The sequence below is a fragment of the Hypanus sabinus genome, chromosome 7 (genome assembly GCF_030144855.1).
Source record: "Hypanus sabinus isolate sHypSab1 chromosome 7, sHypSab1.hap1, whole genome shotgun sequence".
Classification (NCBI taxonomy): Eukaryota; Metazoa; Chordata; class Chondrichthyes; order Myliobatiformes; family Dasyatidae; genus Hypanus; species Hypanus sabinus.
The window spans coordinates 23,154,434-23,168,229 of record NC_082712.1 but is presented as its reverse complement, the minus strand read 5'-3'; positions in this window follow the sequence as shown (position 1 = coordinate 23,168,229).

The following is a 13,796-nucleotide window of genomic DNA, read 5'->3' as shown; positions in this document are numbered from 1 at the left end:
ATGGTGGAAACAAATTAGTTATGGCTTCAAAAATCAACTGGAAAGGCAGGAGGGAAAATATTTTGCAACAATTTACAGGGAAAATGTGATGGGTTTGAGATTCTTGGAATAGTTCTTCTTCTGAGCTGGACAGGCAACCAGAACAACTGTGCCAATCCTATCATTCTCCAATCTGTGCTTGATTAACTTTCAGAGTGAGTTTTTTAGCTCAACCTAATGCTAAACTCTTAGAATTTATCTCTAAGAAGGCCGAGCATGCTTTGGGTTCTTTAATAGAAGATATCCCTGGTGTTGACTCTGAAAGTGCTCACTAACAATGAGAGTTGGAACTTAAGCAATATGTTTCCAAATATTTACACGTCTTTTGAAAATCCGATAGTCCTCTGTAGAATAACAGTTGGGATTTATTCCCCTCTCATCACTGAACAGTCAATATTCAAACTGGCCTTTGATCTTTGAATTCCATTAATTTTAATCCCAGATGTCTGTTTATCCTTCTGATCCTGAAGGCAATAGTAAGTTTCCATGCACTCACTATACAGATACTTGATCTCAATTTAATCTGCAGAGTTAGTGCAGGTGCAATAAATGCTCGGTCTGCATCTGGTCTACACAAACAGACAGGCCTGTAAAAGCCACTTGACTGTAATCAGGGACTGTGGCCTTATCAGTATCCCAGCTGTAATCACCTAATTTGGCAGAGACCAAATTTTTAACATTGTCCATTCTAGCCTTTTAAATTTCAATATAAAATCATGTTACATCGAAACCCAATCAAAGAAGCTATTCAATTTCTTTTAAGTAAAATACGGTATATAAATTGCTTAATTTTCTTTAAATAAGTGACGGTATACTTCATCTTAAGAGAGCATCTCTCTGAGTTGCAATGCCAATTTATATGGCTTCTCACAGGCAGACCAATGTGAGCTTTACAAAACTCTGTGTGTAATTTTAAATGCAAGAGACTAGTTGTCCACCCTGTTGAGTGCAGACTTTCATTAACTCTGTTATGATAATTTCATTTATTGAATATGCCACAAGAAAATGAATCTCATGGGTGGTTCTAGTCAAGATGGCGCAAGCGAGCAATTCCTAAGGTGACATCTTTCGGATAGCAAATCTCTTCAATTATTGCACTGTTACTATGCCTTCTACTTGTTCTTTTTGTCTTGTTTCTGTTACAGAAACTGTTGGCACCTGTAATGTGCAGCTTGGAACTCAATTGAATGACATAACACTCTGCGTTGTCCATAGAGCTGCCTTGTGGTGATCAGAGACGGGGACCCCAATAGGACCGAGAACACGACTCATGGAAAAGACCGGAGACGGGGTTATGAACAACTCCATCACGAAGTGGCAAGGTTGACTCAAACATGGAGGTGAATATGGAGGGGGTCAGTGATTACTCCCAACAGAGGCCGCCAGGGCAGTGACGGTCAGCAGCTTTCAGACGGGGGGGGAGGGGGGAGTTGGCAGTCGCTCTTCATGGAAGGACTGAGTCTATGTGGCCACTCAACTCGTATGCTAATGGAAAGATAGTTTCAATATTCTGAGTCGTATGTGATTATTGGACTGTTGGTCTCTTGGTCTCCTTCAATTTTTTGGTGTTTTCTTTCTTGTGGCTGATTGGCAAGTGGGTGATCTGCTAATTTTTTGTGTGCAAGAAGGGGAGTTGGGGGCTTTGATGCTACTGGCTTTTGAAGTTAATAACTCATCTCCTTCTACCTTAGGCCACAAACTTATCAAACACCCCTCATATTCCTCTCCATAGATGCTAACTGACCTGCTGTGTTCCTTCAGAATTTTGTGTGTTGCCCTGCATATTTTCGTTTTACACAGATGAATTCCATTCAGTGAGTCCTGGTGAACAATAAGCAATGGATATATAAACACAAAGCAGCTGGATTGAGTCATGGCTGTAGCCCTTCTCCTTTACTCAGACTTTATACTGTATCTAGGGGATGACTGCTTCTACCACTTCCTCTTGAAGTTCATTCCATTTACACACCCCCTGTAATAGAATATTGACAATTGTTTCCTTTAAAACTTTCCCATGCACCATTCCCACCTCATATTTAAAGGTACCTTCCAGCTTTAAGCTCCCCTACTCTTATCCCTCTTTCTCGTGATTTTATAATCCTCCATAAGGTCATCCTTCAGAGTCCTTCATTCCAAAGGAAACAGTCCCAACCTATGCAATCTCTCCTTATAAGTCAAGCCCTGCAGTCTGGAAAACATCTTTGTGAATATCTTGCCTTCTGCCAAGGTAGCCTCCAACCTAATGGCATGAATATCGATTTCTCCTTCCCATAGAAAAAAATTCACCCCTCGCTCCCCTCTTCTTCTGATTCCCACTCTGGCCTCTTACCTCTTCTCACCTGCCTACCTGCTCCCCCTGGACCTCATCCTCCGTGCTTTTCTCCTATGATCCACTCTCCTCTCTGCTCAGATTCCTTCCTCTCCAGCCCTTGATCATTCCTTCCCTATCACCTTCTCGCTAACCTTCTTCCCCTCCACCCACCTTTTATTCTGGTGTCTTCCCCCTTCCTTTCCAGTCCTGAAGAAGGGTCTCGGACTGAAATGTTGCCTGTTTATTCATTTCCATTAGACTCTGCCCGACCTGCTGGGTTCCTCCAGTATTTTGTGCATGTTACTTCGGATTTCCAGCATCTGCTGAATTTCCTGTGTCTGTGAATCTTTTCTGCAAACCCTCACTAATTTAGTCACATCCTTCTCATAATATGTAACCACGGCTATGCACAATATTGTAAATACTGTCTCAGCAATACCTTGCACAGTGGTGACATGACATCTCAACTCTTGAATGCAATGCCCCGTCTGATGTCACCATTTCCATGGAGCTATGTACTTGCACCCCAACATTTCTCTGTTCAACAATACTTCACAGGGCCCTCTCATTTACTGTGTGCGTCCTTCCTTGCTGCAACTTCCCCATGAATCACTTTGCACTTACCTGAGCTAAATTCCGTCTGCCATTCCTTTGTTCCAATTTCCCAGTAGATCCAATGTCACCCTTTGTTGAACATTATCTTGATGCCAGGCGATTCCCATCTTGCCCTTGGAGTTATTGGCTCTGATTTGTATTAAGTATATTTTACTCACATCTAAACGATTCTGTTTGCTTTTTCTGTAAGTTTTAAGTGGATTAAGTTGTCATTTTGTATGACAGGTGTTTTGCTCTTCACACCTTTTTGTGAAGCCACTCCCCTTTTGGTTCATGATGAAGACTAGCCCTGGCGGGGCAGACAAGAGTCTGCCCATTCAGGAGCTGGGGTTGGATCAACCTTCCAACATGGGTGGCCCTGACTTGGCATCGCGTGGTGGAGTCCTTGAAGCATACAAGCCTCCACATGGCATCAATGTGGTGATCCAGGTCATGGATAAATGGATTAAGTGGAAGATTTTAATAAGGAGGGATAATGTTTCTAAATACACCGAAATAAAAGTATTCATAAAGTCATAAACCACAAAACATTGCGCAGATTCTGGAAATCCAGAGCTATAAATACAAAATGCTGGAGGAATTTAGTAGATCAGGCAGCATCTATGGAGGGAAATCAACAGACAAAACTTTGGGCTGAGACCTTTCATCAGGACTAAATAAAAGGGGAAGAAGGGGGGAGGGGAAGGAGTACAAGCTGGACTGTGATAGGTGAAGGGAGGGTGCGATTGGTGGATGGGGGAGGGATATTGAAGTGACAAGCTGGTTGGTAGTAGGTGGTAACAGTAAGGTGCTGAATAAAAAGAAATCCGATAGGGAAGGAGAGTGGATCTTGAGAAAAACGGAAGGAGGAAGGGCACAAGAGGGAGGTGATGGATGGACAGGTGAGGAAAAGAGAAGCGTAAAAGGAGAGCCAAAATGAGAAATGGGAAAAGAGGAAAGGGGAAGAGGTTGGGGGGTGGGATGGGAGAAACCACCAGAAGTTTGAGAAATCAATGTTTATGCTGTCAGGTTGGAAGCTACCAAGATGGAATATGGGGTGTTGTTCCTCCAACCTCAAGCTGGCCTTTTGATATGTCAGGCACAGATGATTGTATTGCACGTAATTCTGAGAAGGCCTGACTGGAAACATTGCATGTGATGCACCATCAATAACTCTCTCTGAGACGTAAAGGTGAGATATCGGCTTTTACTGACTGGAAGAAAGAACAAGCAGTGGTTGACAACCAGACTACATCCTGGAGACAGAGGCCAGGCTCAGACCTCAATCGCCTTTATACCGGGGTCTGTGGGAGGAGCCACAGGAGCAGGGGGCATGTCCAGACAGGTATATATAGTTCACCACAGCATGCATGAGGTGTAAAACTGCTATTGCTAAAATAAATAGGTTTCTTCTAGATTAATGAATCAACAGCTCTCTGACAGCATCTATGGAGGGAAGTGGACAATTGACATTACAGGCCAAGAGCTTGTGTGTTGCTATAAAAGTAATTGGTAAGTTTGTAGTTATATAAATTCTATTCCAAACAAATCAAACTTTCCAGGAGAAGGGGAATGAAAATGAGTTTCTTCCTGGAAATAGTTGTGCTTTCTGATGTATTTACATACATATAGTATATTCACCAATCTGCAGAGTCCAGATTTGAAAGGCAGGTGGTCCAGGTCGTGCAGATTTTTGGGCAAATGCATGAGCTGTGATAAGAATATGCAGAAGGCCTTTGCCCACCACAGAACCTGGTTCACCTCTTCATATTTTGGAGATGCAAGTGGTAAAACTGGCCTTTACATAAGCTCATACCAGGCCCACACATCCAAATATCTCCAGAACCAACACAGACAGTCACTGGTACTCACCAACAATCAAGATTACGTCAAGAGCAATTCACTTTGTATCATGCTTCCCTCAAAGAGAGAGAAAAAGGAACAGCATAATAAAGAAGTCTTTGTTTCCCACGCACCCTCCCTGTTTGAAAGGTTTTTTTGATTAATCTGTTGCCAGGTGAGCATCAATCACAAGAGGAAACTGTTAAAGATGTTAGAATTCCAGTCAGTTATTTAATTATTTGCTCTTACAACAAGCACAAGGTACCTTTAACCACAAATGCAATTATCTTCTTCTGTTGACTGGTTAGATCCTAGGACTAAGGAGCAATAAAGTGTAATTGCATGATGCATGCCATACACTTCCTGAAGGCCTACTCTCCACCTATCAACCTGGACTCATCACGTCAGAGGACCTCAAAATCTTGATTTAATTCAAACTAATTCTCACATTGGCATGAATAGAAAAAAAAAATCAAACATTTGATTGACATGGGAAAATGAAATGATTATAGAAAAGACTGGAAAAAAAGTCAAACAGCTGCCCATATCCTATGAATCTACCTCCCTCAGAAATAAATGAACCGTGGAACATATACACTTTTTATTACTATGCATTATGCGACACCATTCCAGCTAAGTTCTGATCAGTGGGATACATTCCCTATTATCACAATTTCATCTCCAGAGACTTAACTGCTCACTGGAAATGGGTGGCTAAGTGTCAATCAATCTGATGCATTAATATTCATCTCTTATTTTGCTGTTAATCTCAAACTTCAGCAACTGTCTTACTTCAGTATTGTTGCTATAGTATTGACTATTACAGGAGTAATAATATTACTATTAGGATAGAGGAAGAGAGAGCGAGCGAGACAGAGAGTTGCAGGGAGAAAGGGAGAGAAAAGATATAGGCAAACACGAGTGAATCTGCAGATGCTGGAAATAAATTTTAAAAAACACAAAATGCTGGCAGAACTCAGCAGGCCAAACAGCATCTATGAGAGGAGGTAGTGACGAAACCCTTCATCAGGAGTGAAGTAACATGGGATGGTCGAGGGGGGAATAAGAAGTGGGGGGAGGGATGAAGTAGAGAGCTGGGAAGTGATAGGCTGGAGGGAAATGGGCTAGGGGGAAGGTGGAGAATTATGGGAAGTTAGAGAGAAAGAAAGGTAGGGCTGGGGGGGGAGAGATTATAGTGAGGGGGCAAAAGAGAGAGAAAGAGAACCAGACTAAATTTATAGATAGGGATGGGGTAAGGGGGGTCAGGGGTATCAACGGAGGTCAGTGAGTTGGATGTTCATGCTGGCAAGAAGGAGGCTACCTAGGTGGGAGATAAGGTATTGCTCCATCGACCTGCGTGTGGCCTCATCTTGACAGTAGAGGAGGCCATGGACAGACATGTCGGAGTGGGAGTGGTCCGTGGAATTGAAGTGTGTGGCCACAGGGAGATCCCGTCACTGCTGGAGGACTGAGCGCCGGTGTTCTCTGTGGAATTGAAGTGTGTGGCTATAGGAAGATATAGGAAGGGTTTAAAAGAAGCACCCAGCCAAAATTCACAGAGAGGGAGAGCGAAAGAGTGTGTGTGTGTGTGTGTGTGTGTGTGTGTGTGTGTGTGTGTGTGTGTGTGTGTGTGTGAGGAGAAGAGAGACAGAGGAGAGAGAGAGTGAGAGAGAGAGAGGGGTGATGAGGCAGGGTGTGTAGAGAGGGAATAATGAGACATAAAAGTAAGAAAGGAATACAGGGAACATTCTGCCAGAATCAAGAGAGTTTGGGAGCAAGTAAAGGAGCAGTTACATGTGAGAGAAAAGAAAATGAGGAAGAAGAGAGTGTAAGACTGAAATATCAAAAGTGTTCAACTACAATCCAAAGAGCGGGTGCTGTGGTCCGCCTTCCGGTTTGCGGTCCATGGGCCCCGGACTCCAGCTCCTCCAGCTGTCCCTTGTTTCAGTTGGACTAAACCATAAACACATGATGCTCATCTTGTTGGCTGGAAATATTAGTGGCCCTGGGATTAAGTGGGGTTGGGGCAGTTGTTTTGTCAAGCTTCCTTGGCAAGATTCTTGTGGAGCAAATGGCTGGTGGAAGGCTGGTATGGCTTCTTGCTATCTTTAGGCTGTGTTGTCCCTAGTTGGAGCTGTCATTGCGGTATGGATTCAGCTGTTTCCTGGGCCAGCTGGGTGGGCGTCACCCACTCCGAGCCAGGTAGGGATCTGGTTGTTTCCGTAGCCAGCCAAGATTGCTGGGTGTAACTGTGACTTGGAGCAGCCCCAATGCAGAGATGGAACTGTCTGTTGCTCTTTGGTGTTTGTCTCTTCCTGTCCTTACCCTGTGGGGTAAATTGGGCTGTCCTGCTGTTGTCCTATGGGATAATCTGTCTTGTCTTGCCCTTGCCTCTGTGGGGTAAGTCAGGCTGTTCTGCTGTTGCCCTGTGGGGGGAATCTGTCTTGTCTTGTTGCCTCTGTGGGGTAAGTCTGGCTGTTCTGTTTTTACCCAATGGCTAGTCCTGTCCCACCTTGGTGTGGAGTGAAAGTTGAGTCCTGGCTTGTTGAAGGAGAAGTCCTTGCTCTATGTCTATGTTCTGTCCAGTCTCATATTAGTGTCTTGTGAAAGATAAGTCCTGGCTTGTTGAAGGAGAAGTTCTGGCTCTATGTCTATGTTCTGTCCAGTTTCATATTAGTGTCTTGTGAAAGATAAGTCCTGGCTTGTTGAAGGAGAAGTTCTGGCTCTATGTTTGTGTACAGTTCCTAGTCTGCTTCAAGCCAAGCCTTGACCCCAGCTTCAAGTCTCTAGCCAAGCCTCAAGACCCCAACTCTCTAGCCTCTAGTGTCACGTCTTCGCCTGTGTTTGGGGATCTGAGCCTGAGGCAAGACCCAGGTTCTGGGACCTTGTCCAGTCTCAGGCTTGGAGTCCACCCCAGGCCCTTGTTCCCAGTCCCTCGTCCTGCCCAGTTCCTAGCACAGCAGCGTCAGCGTCCTGCACTTGGATCCTGATACAACACCCCTGTATGACAGTGGGAGGAAGGAGGAAAGGGAGAAAAAGAGAGAGGGGATGGAGAGAGGGAGAATGAGTGAGAGAGGGAGAGGAGAGAAGGAACCACAAGAAATGGGAAAGGAATACAGAAATATTCAACCAAAATCTAGAGGGAGGAGAATATGTGTGATATGTGTGTGTGTGTGAGTGTGTGTGTGTGTGTGTGTGTGAGAGAGAGTTTGAGAGTGAAATTGTAAAAGAATTAAGAAGTGTTCAGCCATAATTCAAAGAGTGAGAGAAAGGAAGGGAGAGAGAAACAAAGATAGCTGGAGAGAAAGAGAGAGAAGATAGTGTGAGAGTGGAATGGTAAGAGAATTAAGAAATGTTCAGCCATACTTGAGAGAGAGAGAGAGAATTAAGTGTTCAGCTATAATTCAGAGTGGGAGAAAGAAAGGAAGAGATAAACCAAGATGGAGAGAGAGTGGGTGAAGGGAGAGAGAGGGTGGGGGAGGGAGAAAGAGGGAGGGAGTGAGAAAGGAGAGAGGTGGAGAAAGAGAGGGAAAGTGGAGTGAGATATAAAAAGCATTCAGCATTATTTACATTTAAATTCAGGTTTTGATGTGAGCTGTTGCTTGCTTTTTCCTTTCTCTCTCTCTTTTCTCTATCCCTTCTCTCTCTTTCAGTGTTGCACTTTGGCAAAAGATTTTTTCCCCTGTTAGCAACTTCTGCAAGAATTCTCACAATACTGCATTATTGCAGACTGGCTCTATGTCTATGTTCTGTTTCTATGCAGTCAATTCTGTCTCACTATTGTAAAACAATAGTACAATACAGCTGATTGGCCACAGCAGGAGCCTGTCAGTTTCAGGGAAGGAAACTTGCCATCTGACTCCTGAATCAGCATTTCCATTGGACTCCTAATGAAGTCACTGGCACAGGAGGTCTGTTCTCTGATTCTAATGCCAGGTAAGGTTAAACAACAAGGAGGCCTTGTTTGTTAATGAGGTTATAATCCTATTGATTAATTTAATTGCTGTCTCTTACCACACAAAAAAAGTTGTAAATCACAAATCCAGTCATCTCCCACTATGGATTTGAAGTCATCACGCAGAGACTGATAAAACAAGTTGTATAAGTTCAGGAGGGACATTTCCTCAACAATTAGACATTGTGATGATAACATTAGGGAAAAATCTCACAGCCACCCCTTCAAGCCAGATAAAAAGGGCAATAAAACTGGCTTTATGAGAAAACTCACAAAAGACAACTCTGCTTTTGCAAGATAAACTACAAATGTTATGTTTTTTTCAGTTTCAGCTAAAAATTGAGTACTTCTCCAAACATTCTCACAATACTGAAGAGACATATTCAAGGCACAGTGCTTCAGAAAGGTGGCATCCATTATTAAGGATGCCTGTCAAACAGGACATGCCCACTTCTCATGGTTTCTGTCAGGCAGGATGTACAGAGGCCTGAAAGCAAATATTCAGTGATTCAGGAACAATTTCTTCCCCTCTGCTGTCTGATTATTTTTGTTTTACACTATTTTTAACCTGATTATTTAATATATGTATACATGATTTACTTATTTTTTCTATATTCAGTATTGCATTGCTGCTACTAAGTTAAAAAATTTCATGACGTATGTCGATGATTCTGAGTACATACACTCCATCTTCAAATTTTCAGATATTCCATATTCCCTTCCATCTTTCCATTCACACTTCCACTGTTTTTATTTACCATTGGAACATGGATGCCAGAAATAAAGACAGCTTTTATGGCCCATCCTTAAAAATGTAGCATTTTCTTGGCTCATCCGGATGGATTACTGGACCTCATGAGTCAACTCTATGAGTGTGTGTCTAGAGTTACAGACTGGCAGACAAGATAGGGAAACTCGCTTCCATTCCTTGCATCAGACAGAGTTTTATATTTATGTTATTGACTGCCCAAGGGTCTTTCCAAGAAAAGACAAAACTCATCTGTGGCCTTTTATGTTATTATGTGGAGAAAATGCTTCTACATCCAGGATTGCTCACAGTCAAGTGAAGTAACCAGTAGAAAGTTCATCAATAAAGTAAAACATGTGTAGAACTCCTTTATACAATGAGGAGATATTTCATGATATCACAAAGAATGGTTGAGACATGTATTTAAAGGTTTGATAGTGAATATAATATAATATAATCCTTTCTCCCACAGATAATCCCAATTGATGATCAGAATCATAAATTTCATAGAACATAAATTTCAGAGCACTGTACAGGGTCTTCAGCCCACAATGTTGTGCCAACCTCGTAACCTATTCTCAGATCAATCCAAACCTTCCCTCCAACATAGCCCTCCATTTTTCTATTCATCAATGTGCCTGTCCAAGAGTTTACTAAATGTCTCTAATGTATCTGCCTCTTCTATACCCCTGTAGGGTGTTTCAAACACCTCCCACTCTCTGTGTAGAAATACCTACCTTTGATATTCCCCTATACTTTCCTCCAATCACCTTCAAATTATGCCCCTCCCCCCATATTAGTCATTTCTGCCCTGGGAAAAGGTCTCTGGTTATCCATTTACCTATGTTTCTTACCATCTTGTACTCCTCCATCAAGTCACCTCATTTTTCTTCACACTGAAGAGAGAAGTCTTAGTCCACTCAAGGTATCCTCTTCAGACACGCTTTCTAATTGAGGCATCATCCAGGTAAGTCCCCTCTGCATCCTTCCTATAATGAAACAACCAGTACTGAACCCAATACTCCAAGTGTGTTCTAACCAGGGTTTTATAAAGCTACACCATTAGCTTGCAGCTCTTACACTCAATCCCTGACTAATGATGGACAACATACCATGTGCCCCCATAATAACCCTAACAACTTCTTTGTAGAATTGTTAGGGAACAAATAAAAACTATTCAGGCTACTGATTGCATGTTAAATCCTTATAGAGTGAATTTGTCATGCACTGTTTCATCAGCATGTTGAGTGTTGCATACAGAAATGCGTAAAAGTCTTAGTCACATATAGCCAAGATGGCAGCGCGACACAGCTTGCAGCAGCCACTCCGGAGCTGATATCTGCTATTTGTTAAGCGGGATGCCGTGCGCAATCCTAATCTGATGAAAAACGGACGTGGGAGCACGGAGAAACATCTGGAAATCTCCAGGAAGGCCTTCTTCGTTGCTGCTGCTGCTGTGAGGTCCGGGTCTCTGTTGAGAAGAACAGGCTCAGTCCTCGGGGTCGCGTTGCCGGAGGCCGTTGGTGGGGGAGTCCTAATACGCTCGGCAGAGGATGGTGCTCGGAGAAGCTGTGCCGGAGGGGATGGTTGGAGGCTCAGAGGTTTGACGGACTCAGAGTCCGCTGCGGTCGGGGCGCTTTTCACTGTGTGCTGTGTCTGTGAGGCTGGGTTCGATGGAGCTTTCATTGTGTGCTGCGTCTGCGAGGCTGAGTCCGGCCGCAACATGGAAGTCCATAGTGGGGGTATTCCCTTCTGCCGCCTGCGTGGGATGACAAGTCTATCGGGACCCTGGGGACTTGTGGAAACTGTGTGGTGGTTTCTTTCGAACTTATAGACTATTAACATCTTTGGACTATTTTTACTGTGCCCATGGTCTGTTTTTTTTATCAATTATGCTATTGTTTGCACTGTTGTAACTATATGTTTTTGAGCTATGTGATTTTGTGCAGGTCTTGTAGCTTTAGTTTTTGGTCCTGTTTTGTCTGGTGGGATTGGAGCTCCTTTCCGGGGAACGCACTAAGATAGTAGCACGATATTAATATGCAGGAGCCTCTCGGGACTCTGGATTGGGGATTGCCAAACGTTATGTGGATTTTCTGGTGTAGTCTGTTTTGTCACGGTTTTTGTGATATCATTCTGGAGAAACGTTGTCTCATTTTTTAACTGCATTGCATTTGTGGTTTCTAAATAACAATAAACTGAACTGAACTGATATAGCTAGGGTGCCTAAGACTCCTGCACAGTATTGAATTTGTCAATGCAGAGTGGAGAACAAGTTTGTACGTTTGGCAGAAACAAAGGATGTTGAGAACGGTAAGGGTCGAGTGCCTCAGGAGGGGTATGGGTCAGGTGGAAGAAAAGGATTGCCAGGGGTGAGGGGTGACACTGGTGCAGTCACACCCAGCTCTGAGATACCAGGCAAAGTCGCTTGAGTCCAAACAATTGATTAACTGATCATCACTGAATGTCTCTCTGGTGCTTCCTGCTCCCTCCCTCTCCCTGCCCCCTTCCCACTTTTAATGCACAACAGAGACCCATATCAGAATCAGGTTTATCATCACTCACATATGTCATGATATTTGCTTTTTTATTTACAGTGCAATACATAAAATTACTACAGTATTGTGCAGAAGTTTTAGGTACTATAGATGTATATGTGCCTAAGATTTCTGCACAGTCCTGTAAAAAAAAATTGCATGGAGCTCTTAGGTGAAATTGCATAAATTCTGTGTAACTTTACAGATTATTAGTTTAATTTAACTTTTTTTACTTACTGTCATTGTAAGGTCTATTTGATGCAGCACATGTGATGGTTTCACTTTCTAAACAAAATGCCTGAGGTATTCTCTCAGGCTTCAATCTCTGGTGCAAATATCTCTTTACCTTCATTAGGACCTCCACTTCCTTTCTTTGCTTAGGATTTTTACTTTATTTTCTTCCAAGAATGTTGTTTCCCTCCACAGGTCAATTGACTCATATTAATCTGTCACCATGTGTAAACACCAACAGGGGAATAAAGGGTTATGGAGATCAGTCAGGAATGTGGATGTGAGGCCAAAGATCAGATCAGTCGATTTTATTGCAGACGCTTGAGACCAAGTGGTCAACTCTTGCTCCTATTTGTTATGATTGACAGTCCAGAAGTCTTTCTTCAGATGAATTAATGCCAGTCTGCAGTTGCAACTTCAGCTCTCTAGGCCTGCAATCAATTCATTCATAGAATATGCTGGCATAGCAGAAAAAATTTAGTCTAAAAACTACAAGTGGACTCTTTTATAGATCCATTGAATTTATCTCACTGTCCTGCTATTTCTACATTGTTATCTGATTATTACCAGGCAAATCAGTTTTGAATCATATTTGAGCACATACTAAAGTCCACATGAAGCACCATATGTAAAATAAACCCATTTGGTCCCACTCCCGTGCCCTCTTCCCCACAGCCCTGAGACTTCTTTCCTTTCAGATACATAATCCAATTCCTTTTTCAATGTTACTATCAACTCTGCCACCACTGAGGTCCATTCTGGACATGTGCCTGTGAGCTTTGCAGTGATTTACCCTGCTGTGTGATGGGCCTACTCTGGCACCTCCAGACTCCGGGTCTATGGACTCAATTTGGTTCAGAAAGCTGTTCCTTACTTTTATTGTTTGTATAATTTGTATTTTTTTTTTCCGTTGTCAGTGCATTGGGCATTGGTCTTTTTTTAATTTGGGTTCATTCAGGTTTCTTGCTTTGTGGGCACCTGTGAGCAGATGGATTGTATCATTTATAACTACGTGAATCGTATCTTTGAACTGCTCGCTGTGTTTTGCCAATCACCTTCAATCTACGTCCACTTTCTGATAAATGGGAGGAGTTTGACTTCATCTTCATTATTAAAACTCTTAATGATTTTAAAACCCTCCAGCAGATTCTGTCATAACCTGATCTGCTGGAAGGAGAGCATCCCCAGCTTGTTCTCACAATTGAAGTTCTTCATCCCTAGAGTTAGTCTAATATTATTTTTTTCCTCCAGCCTCCGGTACTTCTCCGGTCTGTACGATGATGCAAAGATCATCGCCAAAGACTCAGCAATCTCCTCCCTCATTTACCACTGTGGCCTGGGATATATCTCATCCAGTCCTGGTGACTTATCTAACTTAATGCTTTTCAAAAGCTCCAGCACATCCTCTTTCTTAAAGTCTATATGCTCAAACATTTTAGTCCACTTTAAGTCATCCCCACCATTGTCAAGGTCCTTTTCACTGGTGTATAAATCCTTTTCTACATTAAGTTGCTGTCACATGATTCACTGATCAGGTAT